We start from the raw sequence: 16,546 nt of genomic DNA on the forward strand, positions 1-16,546 counted from the left end.
GCCAGGCGCACTTTGGTGTAGAACAGTTGTCCAAACTCGATGGACATTCTTTCCCGCACTCGGCGTTGCAAAGGATCTCTCCGTTCAGCGGAGAATCGGAAGACTTTTCTCACGTTTTTTCTTTTTCTTTTTTGTTTTTTTTTTTTTATTTTTTTTTCCCCAGCCATACGCTTCTTTTGTCTCAAAGTTGTACTTTCGGTTAGCACTTCACCGTCGCTCGAAGGGTCCTACATAATATTACAGACGTCCTTGCGGCCGCTTTTGCCACGTTGCGAGTTAGTACTCTTGCCCTTAAAAAGAATCCTGACTATTTCGTACGTGCGACGATATCGTAAATGTTTTAATCAGCGACACACGAGCAAATAAAGGGCTTTTATATTCGCTAAATCAAGGGTTAACTAATACCTTTGACATTTATTGAAGAAGGAGGAAAAAGCATGAAAGCTGGAGGCTTTTCAGCAGGGGGACGTTTTTATAGAGAAGCATTGTGTAGCGTGACTGTCGAAGGTGTGCCTACCACGTCAGATACAAATCACTTAATGTTCTGTAACCAGCACGCACGCAAACTGTGCAAAGCATATATAGGGAGAGCCAAGACCACTCCTTTACCCAGTTAATTCCAACTGACTCGCGCTGGATGAGGCTGACGAGCAAGAAAAACCAGGGGGCGAAGCTCCACAGTATTTCTGTTAATCAGCATCGGCTGTAACCTATTTCCAAAATCCATTCGCTTAATCTCCATTACGACGATAAGAACGAACGTTTTTGTTTCTTTTATTTCTCGTTAACGATCTTCAAACTCGATCATTTCCGGAAGCAGGTTAATACATTTGGAATGTCTTTTACGCGATAAATTATTCCTTCTGCACCAATTTATTCGAGGTTAAAGCTCCAACAGGGCTAATGACTCGTATCGATTCGCTTGTTCCGGGGCTCCGAAGAAACATTCGTCATAATGATCGTGCTTGTCGTTGCTCCCGCGCAGCAGGCTCCTAATGATATCGAGTTTTGGACATTTCTCGTGAATTTATGTACATAATTAAATAACGAAGGAAAGGAAAACGTTGGACCAAGTCTCTTTGGCTCAATAAACAGTTTGAATAGGCTCATAAAAATATATGAAAAAGGCTCGGTGCAGTTTTGGAGGTTCGAGCTATCCCCACGCGCAACTCGACGGCTCCAAGTCGTTAGTTGTCGTAAGACTCAATTTGTTGGGAGCGTCATGGCGCCTGTTTTGCAACTCGACAAAGGCACGAGCAGGCTCTGTAGCACGCTGGACAAGGAATAAAAGTAACTACGTGCACGGGGGATTGTGTAGTGTGGAAAAGGAAAGAGGGGAAGATGGAGAATAGGACGGTCAGACCCGGAAAGAGGGAGGAAAAGAGCGAGAGAGGAGCAGCGTAGGTCATGCGGATTTAATTGGTTTTTTAATGTCTATGCAAATCATATTCGTAACGTTAAAGTAGTGGGGAAGCATGGTTTGTTGCGTGAAAGATTTACCATGCAATAAAACATTTTATACACTTGCTGGTCCCCCGTGCACAACCTCAGATGCTATATAGGGACCGTAAAGAAGAATAAAGAGCTGTGCACCGCGATGAGATCCCTTGAAAGAAGGGAGACTGTAATCTGCGACGGAACATTGTTCCGGTATCGACAAAGCCTCTGAGGGGTTACTCACCGTTGTGCATGACTCGAGCAAACATTGAAAAACGTGGGGCATCGTTGTTAGGAAAATTCGACTGGAATTCCACTCGTTGTTGTTCAGTTTTTGAGGATTTATTTGTGCGAACGAACGGGGCAAATATTTCTGAAGGAAATATTCACTTTTATAGGAACGCTATTCGGGGTTACGCAGATGCTCGTTATGCCAGGCAGGGTGGATAGTCGCGGAGATGTAGGCGCGGTTGCCCTCTTTCCGTTGTGCCCGCGGAGAAAAATTCGCGTATAAATTAATTATAATTTCTTTTTCCACGAAAATCTTTCCTAGATCTTCTGTCGTTATGGAAGAAAATTGGCTCTCGGTGACCCACGATGTTTTTAGACTAACGCATCGGAAGATCACAGGAAGGATTAGTTTCGACAAATTTCGACAAAATATGATCGATCGAAATATTTCATTGCCGAAGTACGCAGCTTTTGCTCTAGAGCCAGAGCGCGTGCAATTGCTCGAAAACATGAGTTCCAGGTGCTCCGGTAATCTTTTGACCAAAACCCCTTGAGAATTAAGAAGAGCTTGCGCATAAAATTTGAAAGGATGAAAGCCTAGAAATCTCAACTCGTTACAGCCCAGGTTATAGGTGAGAAAAGGGTAGAACAGTGTGCGGGGAGGAAGCGGTGGGAGTTGGGTACACGAGGGGAGGCGAGAGGGGCGCGGGGTTTGGGAAAAGAGGAAAGGGAAGGTGTGTACAGGGGGGATGTTACGAAGATGGTAGTCGCGGTGGTGTGTGTACTCGCGCCTGATCTCATTTTGCTCGGGGTAGCGAAATGGCCTCCTTGAATAATGAGCTAGTCCGCACGTTGCACCTTGCCAAGTGCTTAAAGTTTCAGGCTCGGTGGTTACACGTATGAATATGGTTAATCCGGATGGCAAGCTTCTCTTATCTGGGTGCGTAAAGCAAAACGCGCTGGTGCCTCTCGCTTGGAAAACTACGTCGTGCAAACAGAGCCATTCCGAAGTGGCCATGCGCGCATCGCGGTCGAGGCTGTTCTCGCAGTTTCCTCTCCTTCGCGTTGTGCGTCGCCCCGCTGAAAGGAGACGAGACTCTGCGGGTGACAGGGATGCAAGAGAAGGCGAATAAATGACGATGGAAAATCCTTAATTGCAACTATTTTCTCGTTCGAGCACCTCCTCCCCCACTTTGTTTTTATCACTTTTCCCTGTGTGACGCAGAAAGGTCGGGGCTCGATTATGAGTCGGTGGCAGTTGGCTCCATAAATCTTAATGATACAAGACGTAAAAAAAAGTGAGCGTGCTTTGGACCACACAACTGAAGTAAAACTTTTTTCGCAACGTACAAATGTATAGGTCATTCTACCAATTATGGAATTAATTTGTGTTGGGGGGGAGGGTTTGCATTATGCATAATGGTCATTGCTTTTCAAAAGTACGTGTCACCGTGAGCTTTCATGATTTTTTTTCAATTTTTTTTGTCTAGCCGTTTCTAAGTTATAGAGATTTGACAATTTGAAAATTTGCAATTGTTAACTTTCTCGTGTTGAAAAGTATCGAACCCCTGAATTATTTTACGGAACACTGAACGTAGTCATTTTTATGTGAAAAAACCTCAGCTTTTTGATAAATAGTATATTACACCACAAGGGCAGAAAGGTTGATATTCCTGCACTGCGCGCGTCACAATGCCCGAGGCGAAGCCGAGGGCATTTGACGCGCAGTTCAGGGCTATCAAACTTCTGCCCGTGTGGTGTATACTATTTTTCTTCATAGCCGGTCGAAAGTACGTTTCTTCCGAAATACGCAACTATCGATAGAAGATGTTTTGATGCCTGCCCCCGACATTTGCTGCACGAGCGAAGCGAGTGCTGCTGGTCGGGGGGGCAGGCATAAAAAAAACAAGATATTAGTAAAGATAATTAATATGAATATTTGCATTCCTATGAACTTGAAAATAGTTCATTATTCCGAACGACTATATTCATTTTATCAGCCTGGTCACTTTATTTTTGGCTTTCACATTGATTTTATCTGGAAGGATAAATGTATGTTATTCGTTCGGATTTGTACTGTTTTGATAATAGTGCTTGGAAATAATATGGCATTTCCATAACATATTTCCGAATGAATAACATAACCTTATTCGTACGGTTTGCAGATGACTAGACACAACCTTTCAAAAAACACGTAAGCAATATCGGTTCAAACGTCAAACGTCAAAAGTAAAAAAAATAATTACGTCAAACCTTTCGGAATGCAGAAAAAAGTTTTTGCTCCCGCCGAGACAAATGAAGCGCGTGCAGTTTTGACAGCGCAGAAATGTTATCTTTCGACTGAGGTGTGCAGAGAAAAATTTTTGCGCCCGCTGTCACAGCGAGCGTGTTTTTTTTTTACCAATGCAGGAATATTAAACTTTCTGCCCTTGTGGTGTAATATACTATTAAATATTCTCAGGGGTCATATAAATCCTGAAAAAGCAATTGTAACTTTAAAATTGCTTTTTCTCCTAATGTACCATTTTTAATATATTTTAGAAAATTTTTTCGTAAAGTTCAGACTGTTTTTTACAAAAGAACAGTGCCATTTTATTTTGAGATTCTTAAAAAATCAATTATAAAACAATCAAGTTGAAAGTTTATTTTTGTTGCGCGCCTATAGAAGTTTTACTTCAAAAATCGTAGCATGAACGAGCAGAGGAGGAAGAAAAAGAGAGCAAGCAGGATGAGATGGGTGCTGGAAGAAAGCATGCCCGGAAGGCGGGGGAGGGGTGGCTGAGGAGCGAAAGAGGGCCAGACACGTTTCGTGGGCTGGCGTCGGTGTCGATGGTAGGAGAGAAACGAAGCGGCGTGTACTCGCATGCAAATATAACTAACGAGTTTCTGTTTCCGCACGTCTTGCTACCGCCACGATTCGCCGTGGCGAGCGAGCGCACGGTGGCGCGCGCACGAAGGGACTTTCAACTATATATTCATACACGGTTTCGGTTACGCGGACTCGTCGCTGAATTTCAGATTGCTGGTAGACACGATTGAGAGAATAGTCACCTGCGTCGTGCAGGACGAGCCGAGGAGCTTTGAGGGCTCACGAGCAGCCAAGAAAAGCTTTTACCTGCACAAACGCCCGGTCAACCAGTCCCACACTCGCGCGATATGCGTCCACCGGAAATTCTCTCAGTTTACATTTCCAATGGTGGACGTACGCATCCGCACTACCGCCTCCGCACTGCTCTCTTCTCGTCGTAGACGCGAAACGCTACAGGGACAAACTCGAGGACTCGATCCGCAGCTTCGCCAGCAACCCCATTCCTCTCTCTCTGCCTGCCGGTGCTTGCACAAACTCCCAACCGCATTGTATAATACTCTTCGATGAATTAATCGCACCGGAACGTACACGCGGAAGAGATTCACTGGTGCGCGATATCCCACTTCTGTTTCACTCGCTATATTGACATCATCGTGCGCCTCGATGATCTCTCTCCCGCCTCTACCGCCCCTCGAACCATCCCGGCGTTCAAACCTCTGCCATTTCCTCCTTTTTGACCTACATTCATTATCCTGCGTATCGCCATTCAACCCTCTCCTGCACAATCCTCTTCTCCATTACGTTCGATTATTTCTTTAACTGCTTTCCCTGTCCGTGCTTCCATCGATTTTATCAACCTTGTCACTCGAAAATGTAATTACAAATGAAAAACTACCAAGTATCGTAAAAAGACCTCGAAATCGGCATGCCAAATGCCATTTTTTATCGTTTTTTGAGCTCCTTTGTATTATTTTTGCAAGGACTGGCGAGCGCAGTTCACTTTCGGAGTTGGAACTCAAATTTTTTCTGCCGAAATGGCGAATTGGCAGTAAAAGCGTGGAAGCTCGTATCCTGTAGGGAGAGCTCAAGTTTTTGGGGAATCATGACAGCGATGGGATCGACCGATAATCTCGATGAAATTGAAGGCTGTGAATAGAATGATTGAGGGAACGAACGCAGCAGTACGAAAGTCGAATTAGTGTCGCAATATTCATGGAGTTTGATCGATTCGTCGAATGATTCGAGGCATCGATTGTCACGAAATGAAAAATTGGAAAACTGAATGATTCATTAAAAAATAAGATTTTCCTCGGACTCTATTCGCTGCACAGACTTTAATATTCTTATCCAATCAGCGTTGTTAATCAAGTAGTAACATTGACTCTCCGAGAGCTTTGAACTTGCCTCCCCAATTGTTTCTCCGACCATGGAACGTTGAAAGCGTGTGCAAATGCGTGTATTGAAGGAAAGAGAGTGATGAAAAAAATGTCTCGAGGTTGGTGCGCCGTATAGAAATTTTTTATTGTCCTCTGTGCATTCTCTCGCGTTCTTTATCACAAAAGCAATGCTCTAATATTCGTATTCACAATCTTACTTTATTGTGTTTCAGTCAAAGGACATTGCCGGTGAATCTCAAGCTCCAGCAGGTTAGTAAAATAATTAAGTAGAGACGAAACAGAGTGTCGCTTCGTCCAACACCGAATGCGAACTCTGCGTGCTTTTTCCTCCTCCATAGAAGCCATTGTTGAATTAAAAAAACAAACTAAATATAGTAAACGTTATGCGCTAGCCGTACTCCGGGCTCGAAATAATCGGAGCAGTGGATCTCAAAAGTTTCATTTTTCATCATTAGCCCTTCTATCAAAATTTCACTCCGCGTCAAAAGTTTTATTTGTGATTGAAACTTCAAGTATTTAAAAGAGTCTCCGAGCACAAGCATACGCCAGCAGATACAACGAACCGAAAGTCACAAATTCCACATTTCGTCGCGAACACTGGAATTGTTTGGACATAAAAATTGAAAAAAAAAATTCGTTCAAATTACCCGTTTTCGGGCGTGATCCTTTTTTAACTCATGCGCATGAAAAATAATGAAATGTACGGAGTGATTCGTTCGTGCGCCATGACGCTTGTAACCTCACCCATAAAGATTTACATAACTACAAACGTTACGCGCCTCTCGGTGGCCCCCCTTAATTTTTTCGCATAATTTCAATCAAAATTGACTCAGAGTCCGATAATATTTCGAATCACCGAAATTTAAATCGAGTGCTTAACGTTTCAATGAGCAGAACATTGGAGAAACTTTGTTCCAAAAAACTTCGTACCAAAGCTGTCAGGAAATTGTACTTTTTACTGTATCGCATGCGTTCCAAAGCACTTCCTACCTGCGTCATGTTGTGTTTACGACGAAAATCATTGACCCGTAACAAATCTCCCGTTGCGGAGGGTTGTGGACTCATCATCTGCCACGGTATAGACGACTGGGTCAAAACAACAGGCATAAACTGATGCTCTTCGCAGCTATTTTTGGCTTTTAGCGTTACCCGTATTTCCCGTCCACTGTGGCCGATAGATGGAGCTATTTTTTACCGAGTTTCGATCAACGAAAAGTGAGGGGCGGAACGAAATTCGTTGATGCAACAAAACGTTCTTTGCTCCGGCGACGTTTCTGTCGCAGCAAAAAGCGTCAACGAATTGAGGATTTTAATCAACAATAATTTATTTTCCGAGTCAAGAAATTTCGTTCTTCGCGAATGGTGTGGATCCACAATTCGATCGTCAAATTTCATTCCTCCGTGTGGAGTGATCCGGATGCGCCCTCCAGTGCGTGGCCAAGTGGCCACTCGTCCAAGTATCGTCCCCGCCGGAGGCTGCTTAACTCGGGAGATGGCCGAAGCCATATTCGCCGAGGCATATCCATCGCTATTCATGCACCGGCTATCAATAGAGAACCACACCGTTGCCAAACGCATCGAATTCCCTTAACGTAACGTAGCAGGGAGAAGGGACAAGAATTACTCGGCGGTCATCGCGGCGCTCCTTTTCACCGGGAGCGACGGATCGATCACGATTGCAGCGTTTCTCTTGTCCCTCTGTAAACATCCTTCTCCGAATTCAAAGACAAAAGAAGCAGAAAAAACGCTGATCCTCCGAGTCACCGAGGCCGCGGAGTCCTGCGGGCAAAAAATGACCGGAAGTGGAGCATCAAGACACACGCAATAAAGCGGTAAAAGCGAAAGAATAAATTTTTTATTTTCTGCTCTCCTGCACTCACCATTTTACTCATGACAATCGCATAAAAAACTTCAATCGCCACCCCTCGATTGATAATCACATATTTTTATTTAGTTATTACGAGAATTATCATTTATTCTCTCAACCACAATGAATTCGTCTACAAAACACTCTCCGACGGTCCCGAGAGTGTACACACTAATGCGTCCTCGTCGATATAAATCAATACCCCGGTTAACTTGCAAATAATATGAGAAATTTGTAGTTTCCATACATTCGATACTCTCCGAATATATATCGCTAATCCGGCCCGCGACACAAGAGCAATATTAATTATGACAGATATATGCGTTAATTTTCATTAGCCCGATCGTAAAACGTAGACACTGTATGCTAAGCTGTCCCTGCGCGCTGCCGTAATACGTATAGGCGACCGTTGCTCGAATCATTAAATCGTGTAGAGATTGATTGGTATCGAATTGCGTAACGGTGTCCGTCCGCGGAGTTAAGAGAGGAGGTTCCATCGATTTTCTCTTCTCCATTGGCAATTCACTGTACAACGAACGCGTATAGGTTGTGTGGTGTTGTGCGGACGCAGCGCGCGCGGGCTGTTTGTACGAACGAGAGGCTGAGCCACTGTGTGTAACGAATATTTCTCGTCATCGAAATAACGAAATGCGACGGTTTTTCCAATTAAAACATTCATTAAGATGCAAATTCATCGTTTTTTTCAAAATGAATGGCTTTTGAATTTTTACAAAGTATATGGCACGAACCACCAACGAAATCGATGGATTGGGAAATTAATGAATCGGCTCTGCGGAATTGGACGTCGGAAGGATTTCATTCGCTTCTCATTTCCGGGGAGCTTTCTCGACACAAACGACCGGAAATCCGTTTCATGCATTTTCTCGAAATCTTCTCCGCAATTTTATTTTCTACAGAAATATTTAACGAATTTCAACCCATGCATTCGAGCATTTTCGATTTAATATTTTGTTTATTATTGTGAAAGTACAATTAACCGTTTATTCGATAACGAAAAACATTTTGACAACGAGAATTTCATATTTCAACCGCAATCTGAATCGACCCTCGCACAATTTCCATTTATCGAACTTCCCGAATACTGCACACTCGTCTTTTGTTCCAATTTTCAGAAGTAGTTACAGCAGGACTTTTGACAGCACGTTTCGAGCGAACTGAAAATTCCAACGCACGCAAAGGGCCACTCTCGTTCCACCGCTCCCGGTCGTCCGGTGTACGGCGCCGTGACTTTTCGCGTTGCATCACAACAACCATGTGCGAATATATTTAACATTCGTATTTGCAACGACATATCTTTCAACATTTCGATTAATTATCGCGCGAGCGTATTAAATTTATTACGATAATTACGGAGCTTAAATAACTGTGCGCAGTACGACGATAAACATAATCGAATGAGGGGGTAGCGCAATTTGTCATTCGGTTCAAATACCTGTGGGCTTGAACGATGAAAAAAAGTAGCCGGAATCGTGGATCTTTTGGTTGTTGACAAATGTTTAAGCGATTCGCGCGCACAGCGCCGATGCACACGCGCAGTTATTTAAATGAAGGTTACGCCGCATTTAGTTTTCACAGAATATAAAAGACTAGTCGCTGTAAAAGCATGGGAAGCAGAGGCGAATCGGCAACAGGGGAATAATCGGTCCGACGATGGTAACTGGCAAACATCGTTAGAGAATATATATTGGTGAGGGGTTGAAATTGGATGTCGCGAGGGAGGGGGCGGAGGGCGAGTTGACACTGTTGGCCGAGGGTGTAGAACGAGAGGAAGAGCGGAGGAAGGGTTGAGTGTAACCGAGCCAAGAGCAATATCACACGACTGGAGCTTTTCGGAGTGCATCACAAACGGGCGAGCGAGTGGTGTTGGTAGAACGGCGAGTGAACTCTCGGAGCCGGCCAAAAACAAGGGCCACTGTTAGGCCAGCCTGACTATCCTCGCACTGGCTTTGTCCACATGCCGCGCTTATGTTCACCGTTACAGGGTTAAACACTTGGCTCGTCCTGTTCTCTCTCTCCCTCAAAAGGCTAACGAGCCGGAGTCATACTTTGGTCTCGTTGTTCGTAGATGTTGGCAAATTTGGGAAGAGGCACGAGTGCTCGAAACCCTCGCGTATATGATGGCTTTCAATTCTGCTTGGGAATTCGCTGCGTTGAATATGTTCCGAGGCGTTTTGGCGCATACGAGAACCCTCGTTCTCGCCTCAAGGAGTTTTCTTGTTCTTTATTTTCCCAGCACCAACTCGAACGTCCCTGTAAATTTTCAAGATTTTTATTGCCAAGTTTCTTCCAGCGCAGCCGGCCAAAAAATCTTGCTATTTTTATTCTTCCTGAATTTCGATTCAGGAAGACTCGCGAAGAGCAACGAATGAACGCGGGCGACGAGGAAACTTAATGAAAGAAGGGCCAGTTGATAACACTCGGGTCTGCAGCACTCGACAGCCTGGGCTCGACCTGCTCCTCTGTACATGACTCTGCTCCGTAGGTGGCTTTGATATCGATCTACCCTATAGAGGTGGGGACAGCACCGACGGTTCAGAGGATTGAAAGAGGAGGGAACGAATCCCGAGGTATGGACGTCGATCACGCACTAATCCTACTCTGTATAAACGGTGCGAGGAGCGCAGAGGCTTCGCCGAATTCGGCAGGCTTTTGGAGCAATGAGCATGCGAGAACGTCGCGCGGTATTCAAATTTTGAGCCACCATTTCGGAGCGAAAAGCCTTCAGACATTTTTAGCTTCGACGCGAACGGTTGAAGAGACTTCCCAACAATTGGGAGCCGCGAATTCGACGCTCAGAAAAAATTGGGCGTGGCCTTTTCTAGCCATAATTTCAAGCTCCCGGGACTCGAGATTTTTGAGCAAAATTTTGGGAACGCGCTACGAAAATTTTTGTGCGAGGGCGCGAAAATGATTCGTGAAGAAACGACAAAGAGCGATGCCAGCGATATGGCGATGAAGGTGCGGATAGCGCGAGCGTCGAGCAGACCGACGAACCGACGCTTTAAATTTGCATGGACGCTTGTCTGCGCTTCCAATTTCACGCATGCAAACATCCAGCAGCGCTACCGATAATAAACGACGCCAGTTTTGGCATAAATCAAGGCCACGAGCTACTGTTGCAAACCGCGTGTGCTTCACTTGGTCAGTTGCTGGAAAAGCCCACGATCCACAGATTCTTTTTTACTCCTCATTCTCTTTCCTTTTCATTTATTTTTTGCCTCTCCTTTCAGCGGGGCTCGCGTCATGCACTCCTGGGATCAATCCGACCGGGCGTAGAGCCATCGCGATGCTCCTGGCTCCGCTTAACTGTTTCAGCCTGTAGAAATACGCGGATAGAACACGATTCCTGCGACTCTCGACGCCAGAGAATCGAAGCGTTACTTTTTCTCCGTCTCCACAAAATTTTAATTGCTCGACTTCCTTGATTACTGGTCAAACATTTATTCGATGCGATCCGTAAACGCTCCGCGCGAAAAAATCCTCCCGATAACGACAGAGTTTTTTCTCTTCGTGCGCACTTAAATGCTGCTGGCTTTTCCAATTAGCGAAATCGCATTCATTCTCGCGTAAGAGGAGCTGCGACGGACAATAAGTCGTACAGAGTTTTCTATAGCAACGTTCGCATGCTCTTGCGAACATCACTTTCGTCAACGATCTTTGAAAACTTTTACGGGCAACTCAATTGCTTATTAGTTTCTTATTTGAGTATTTTTAAAGAAAAATCAACTTCGATGTACTTTTTCAGCACTGATAAAATCACTCGTCTCTTTGAGCTTGAATAAATTCTTCCAACGTTTATATTTCTCGAAGTAAATTATAAAAAACTTTTTCAAACGAACGAACGGAGGCGTCTCGCCCGACCTTTATTATTCCTCGCAATGCATTTGGCTTCTGCATTACCCGAGAGTTATGACTCTCACGCAATAAGGAAAAAGCGCGTCGGGGTGCTTCCTGGCAACGCAACATGCCATTCGGTGCCTTGTACCGCCCCGCTCCGGTCTGATTATTATTTTTCCCTCAAATGCTTAAGACAAACTTCGACACTGAAATTGTATCCCACCTCAGTAAATCAAAGCTTTGCTCATTTCCTTTAATTTAGCAAAATGACTAAAAAGCTTTATCCTCAAAGATTCGGAATGAATCTTTCTTCGCGCGAGTTCTAAATCTTTTTTGAGGGATTTTGTACCCCTCCAAAATATTATTTTTAGAAAATAATTTTATTTATTAAATCTGCATTACTACTGAACATAAAATATCATTAATCTCTATTTTTATTCGAATAACTTTCATATACGATTTTTGCCCTTCGTCTCCGCGCTCAATACTGAATCACTTTCAAATAAGTTGAGCTGGAAAAAAGCGAACAGTTTATTAGTCAAATATTCACCGACCACGGTTGTTTGTACTTGTTGAATGAATTTCGGATGTCGCAGCAGCTACGAAAATATGCAGTATTTGCGAGAGGTACGGAAGGTTAAACAACGAAAACCGCAATAATCGAGTGTTTCGTGTTAATTAATGAGAGAGAAAATATTCGTGGGAAATGTGGGTTCGAGAGAGGAAGAACGAGAAGGAATACAGCGTCGGTTGAAAGTTCGGTGGAAAACGTTGCGATAGTCGATCCTCATTTTATAAGGGAGAAATTGGCTTATAGAATGTTAAGGGGGGGGGGGGGGAAGCTCTTTCATTAATACTTGTTTATCGAGGTATATATAATAGTCGTGTTTAAAGTTGCGGGTGAATCGGTCTCGTGCGCATGGACGTCGTTGACAATAATTCAGGGCATTTGCGCATAAATGAGGGGGAATTTCGGAAAACGCGATATCTCCGGCTCGCATAGTGCATACGCGGCTGTGCATTAGGTCACGTATGATGAGCAAGCAGTTGATGCGTGTACCTAGACCGCGTCCCGACGTACGCAGATGGTGTTCCACACACACAGGCTTTACCGCCGGCGAGTAATGACCTCTCATTAATTTTCGTTTACAGCAAATGTTTAACGCCAGCGATCTCTTATTCCTCTCGGTCCGCGCTTATTCCTATTTTTATTCTCTGAATTATCTAACGTCGCATTTTTCACCTCGAGCACGCTCCAAATTTTCGATATCTCGACGCGTACCATTTTTATATTTCATTTGCGTCGTTCGGCTTTCGAGTTTTTCGTGTCCCGGTGTAAATACCTCGTGGAACGATTATACGACTAACGTTTTTCATCATTCTCGAACCAAATGTTGAGACAAAATCTCCTAATTTTCGAACGAATGCGCAACACGTGACACGGAGAATCGGATCCAATTCTCTCGTGAGAGTCGTGCAAGATTTATCGAGCGCACGTTAAAATATTTTCGTCTTCGATGGACTCTGCGAAATCGCCAACAAGCGAAGAAAATCGACGAATCCACAAAAAACACAATATTTGTCTATGTGACTTTTCGAAATTCGTGCAGTGCGTGCAGCGGATGACGAAAGTGTCGGTCGACCAGCCAGAAGGTACACTGAACAGGGATTCGGAGGAAGTCGAGCCTCGCTCGAGGGTTGGTGATCCTCGCCGTGACGGCTGGAGGTATCGTCGTTGTTTCTCTCGTCCGGTGGGTCCGTGTCACCGCACGGGGGGAGAGGGCAGAAAATCAGTGCCGCAGTGTAGAGGATTGACGAGAGCGAAGGGAATCTGCGCGAGGGTGTTCGTGGCGCTGGTTACGCGTCCAGCGTTCACGGTTTTGCTTCTCGCGAAGTGGCGCGAGGCTGGTGGAAAGCCGCACACGGTGGCTATAACACAAGCTCAACGTGGCTCTGCCACTCAAGTGCATTTGGTATTGATTTTAATGTCTCTCAATAGTCGTCGTCCCGCGCGGCCTGGGCCCCTGAAACAGTCACATTTTTATACACGGATATATATCATTCGAGTCTCGCGAGAGATCCGCGCGGAACAACGCGACATCGGAGGGAAGTGGAGCTCTCGCTCTTCCTCTTTCTCCCGCTCCCGCTGGATCTCTCGTCTCTTCTTCAACTCCAGGAGATGAGAGCTGACACGGAAGCACGCATCGGGGGGAGGGAGAGAGTCAAGCAGCGGATAAGCGCGCGCGGAAAACGTTTGTCACCGTTGGTGTGTGTCACATTGCACTGTTCGCATATACGGCGCATTAAGGATGAGTTTGCCCTGACGACAAACTGACACTTTCCACAGTCCCTCTCCCGGTTACTTTCGTTCCTCTTCCCTCCTCCTCTCTCTCTCTCTCTTTCCATTCTCTTTCTCTTCGCAATAGCGTAGCCGAGTATTGAAAGCGTTGAGTACACACGAAGCTCTTTCGCGAGGATTAGCTCCAAACGAAAACCGCCACTTACGTTATCAATGTGTGGACACGTATGATGCTCAAAAGCATACAGAATTCTTGATCACCGTCGTTTATCCATTCTCTCATGCCGCGTCGCAGCATCAGCCTCTTCGTTATTTCGGCTGTTCCCCTCGCCCCTCATCTTCTTTAGACCTTCTTGCTGCTTAACAATTTTTAACAACTTAACGATTAAACGTCTCGACGCTTTCACGATCTCCGGACTACTCTCTGTCTCACGATGCCTCTTGAAGAAACGAACAATTGAACGACTCGGAAGTTACGGCTGCGTAAGAGTTCTCTCTTGCCTCCTTCAGGACGAGGCGAAAAATTTCTGTCCTCTCTCACCGAAAACTTCAAGACCTTCGTATATACCTCCGGGCGATTTTAGAGACTCGACTAACCCCCTCGGAATCCACGAGACTCGAAAAACTCATTTTTTAGTATTTTGCCAAATTAAGTACTGAGATCGTAATCAGCAGGCGTATTCGGAACGCAGATTTTCCTCGTTACTGAGTTACATTTGAGGTCATTTTTCTTTCGTTTCATTCGCATTCCCCTTGTTCGTGCGCGTTTCAATGATCCTGCGCGTCGAAAGTCCATTTGGCTAGATTTTCAAACAGTTTTACAACAAACAGAGTGCACTCGGCTCTTTCGGAAAGTCGAACAGAATTCAATAGCGTACACCCTCGAACGAAATTGGCTAAAACCCTTTCAATATTAAGTTCGTGCGAAATATCGGGATCCCAAAATCGAGGGATGAAGCAAACTCCGTTTTTAAGGCGATTTGGACTGTCAGCTTTGTAATTGGAAATCGAAATCCAAACGTTGAAATCATCAAATTTTCGGTTTGATTCGACAAAAATATTTGGAAAAACAACCTCGTTTTTTTTTTTTATTTATTTTCCACCTGTTTTGAAAATGTTCTCGAACGATCTATAGTAGAATCGTATAAAATTTTAAATAGTCAAGAGTCTTTTGAATCTCCGGAAGTTTTTCTCGTGTACGCTTATTTTTCTGCAGTGGAAAGGATCGTGAATTTCATCGGCAAAGCCGAAATGTTCTCAAGTTTCGTAGGGCAAAGAACATCGTACGTTCTGCCGCAAAAGAAAGAGCACGCCGTTAAGGGAAGAAATAATTAAAGGAGAAGATGGCCAATGGACTGTTTTCTGCTCTTATTTCGTCTCATTGTCACGATGTTTTTAGTCGCGCAACCGGAGCCACTGACAAAGGCCAAAACCTTCACTGACCTTTCTGCACCGGCCGAGGACTGATAAACTCTCGGGACGACCGCAAATTGTGCGAGCTTTGGCTTCCAACGACGGAGTAAAATTTACCTGGTTGCTGTGCACCACTGAATGGGAAATTCGAGGCTCTCCTGCGCGGGGAGAAAAAAATCTTTAAAGGACTCCAGCGAAGCGTTGTGACTCCGTTGCTAGCTTCAACGAGGATTTCCTCGGCTACTATTATTTGACCAAATGCTCCGAGATGATTGAAGCCACCTTTTTAAGTCCATTCCCAGGTCAAGCCACTTTTTCTCGGTAAATTGAGAAACTCTGTGTCGACTCTTCGCTGCTCGTCTTCATTAAATCCTTCGTGGAATTAACGCTCGATCCGTGTGTTACGGCGTCTGAAATATCCCGATCTTCAATGACTAATTGTGACTTCGATCGGCCCCATTTTCCGTCACACTTTACCGAAGCGGTCATGATTCGCCGAAATTAGCCTTTTTCATTTTGATCCCTGAAGACTCTGCGAGCTCTATCGAAAGGAGGAAAACTTCCAAACCAGTCTATAATCGTAGTCTGTAACGATCGTGGCTAGTTGGTTTGAAGTTTATTCGTATGACGGAGAGACGAAATCTCGTAATTTAGAAATCCTTAATAGACTCGATATTCGACGGAGCATCGTAATGTCCGGACTCGGTTTTTAATAATTCTAGCGAGGATCAACTGACGACCGAAAAAGCTTTTTTGACATTAGTCAAGTTCGGTATTCGGGGATAGAATGGGGGAAAAATGAGAGAAATTGAGATCTCATTAGAGTCCATTTAGGACGATAAGCTTCGATGGGAATGCTGGATCACGATGGACGTGAAAGTAGAACGTTTCAATTAAACATTTTCTGAGATCGGAGTGAGGGGAAACATTTTTATTCGAGTGCATACATGAAAAATCGGGAAAAATGCAAATCCGACACTTCCATCAAGCCTCGCTGGCTGCTCCCGCCTCCGCTGCGACCTTTTGCTCGTTCGAGGATTCCCCGACATGTATGTTCCACCGATTCCATAACTTTCAGTCTCATCTTCGACCTCGTTGGTATTATCGGTGAGCCAGAGCCAGAGATTCGTGAATCGGGATTCCTGTGAGCGTACCATTTTTCCATGCGGCCTTTTTTGCCTCTTCCATTATCGGGGCTGTGTCAAAAAAATCGACGCGCACAGAAATACACCGGC

At 44.7% G+C, this 16,546-nt stretch overlaps 1 protein-coding gene across 4 annotated transcripts in view; it reads left to right on the forward strand.

Moving 5' to 3' along the window:
• LOC122417073 (uncharacterized RNA-binding protein C3H8.09c) overlaps positions 1-16,546 on the forward strand; it is a 146,242-nt gene that overhangs the window by 50,730 nt on the left and 78,966 nt on the right. For all 4 annotated transcript variants that reach the window (XM_043430318.1, XM_043430321.1, XM_043430319.1 and 1 more), the window contains one exon: positions 6,087-6,123. The gene's annotated coding sequence lies outside the window, so the exon portion shown is untranslated. The remainder of the gene's footprint in view (positions 1-6,086; positions 6,124-16,546) is intronic.

This window comes from Venturia canescens, chromosome 10 (assembly GCF_019457755.1).
Source record: "Venturia canescens isolate UGA chromosome 10, ASM1945775v1, whole genome shotgun sequence".
Lineage (NCBI taxonomy): Eukaryota > Metazoa > Arthropoda > Insecta > Hymenoptera > Ichneumonidae > Venturia > Venturia canescens.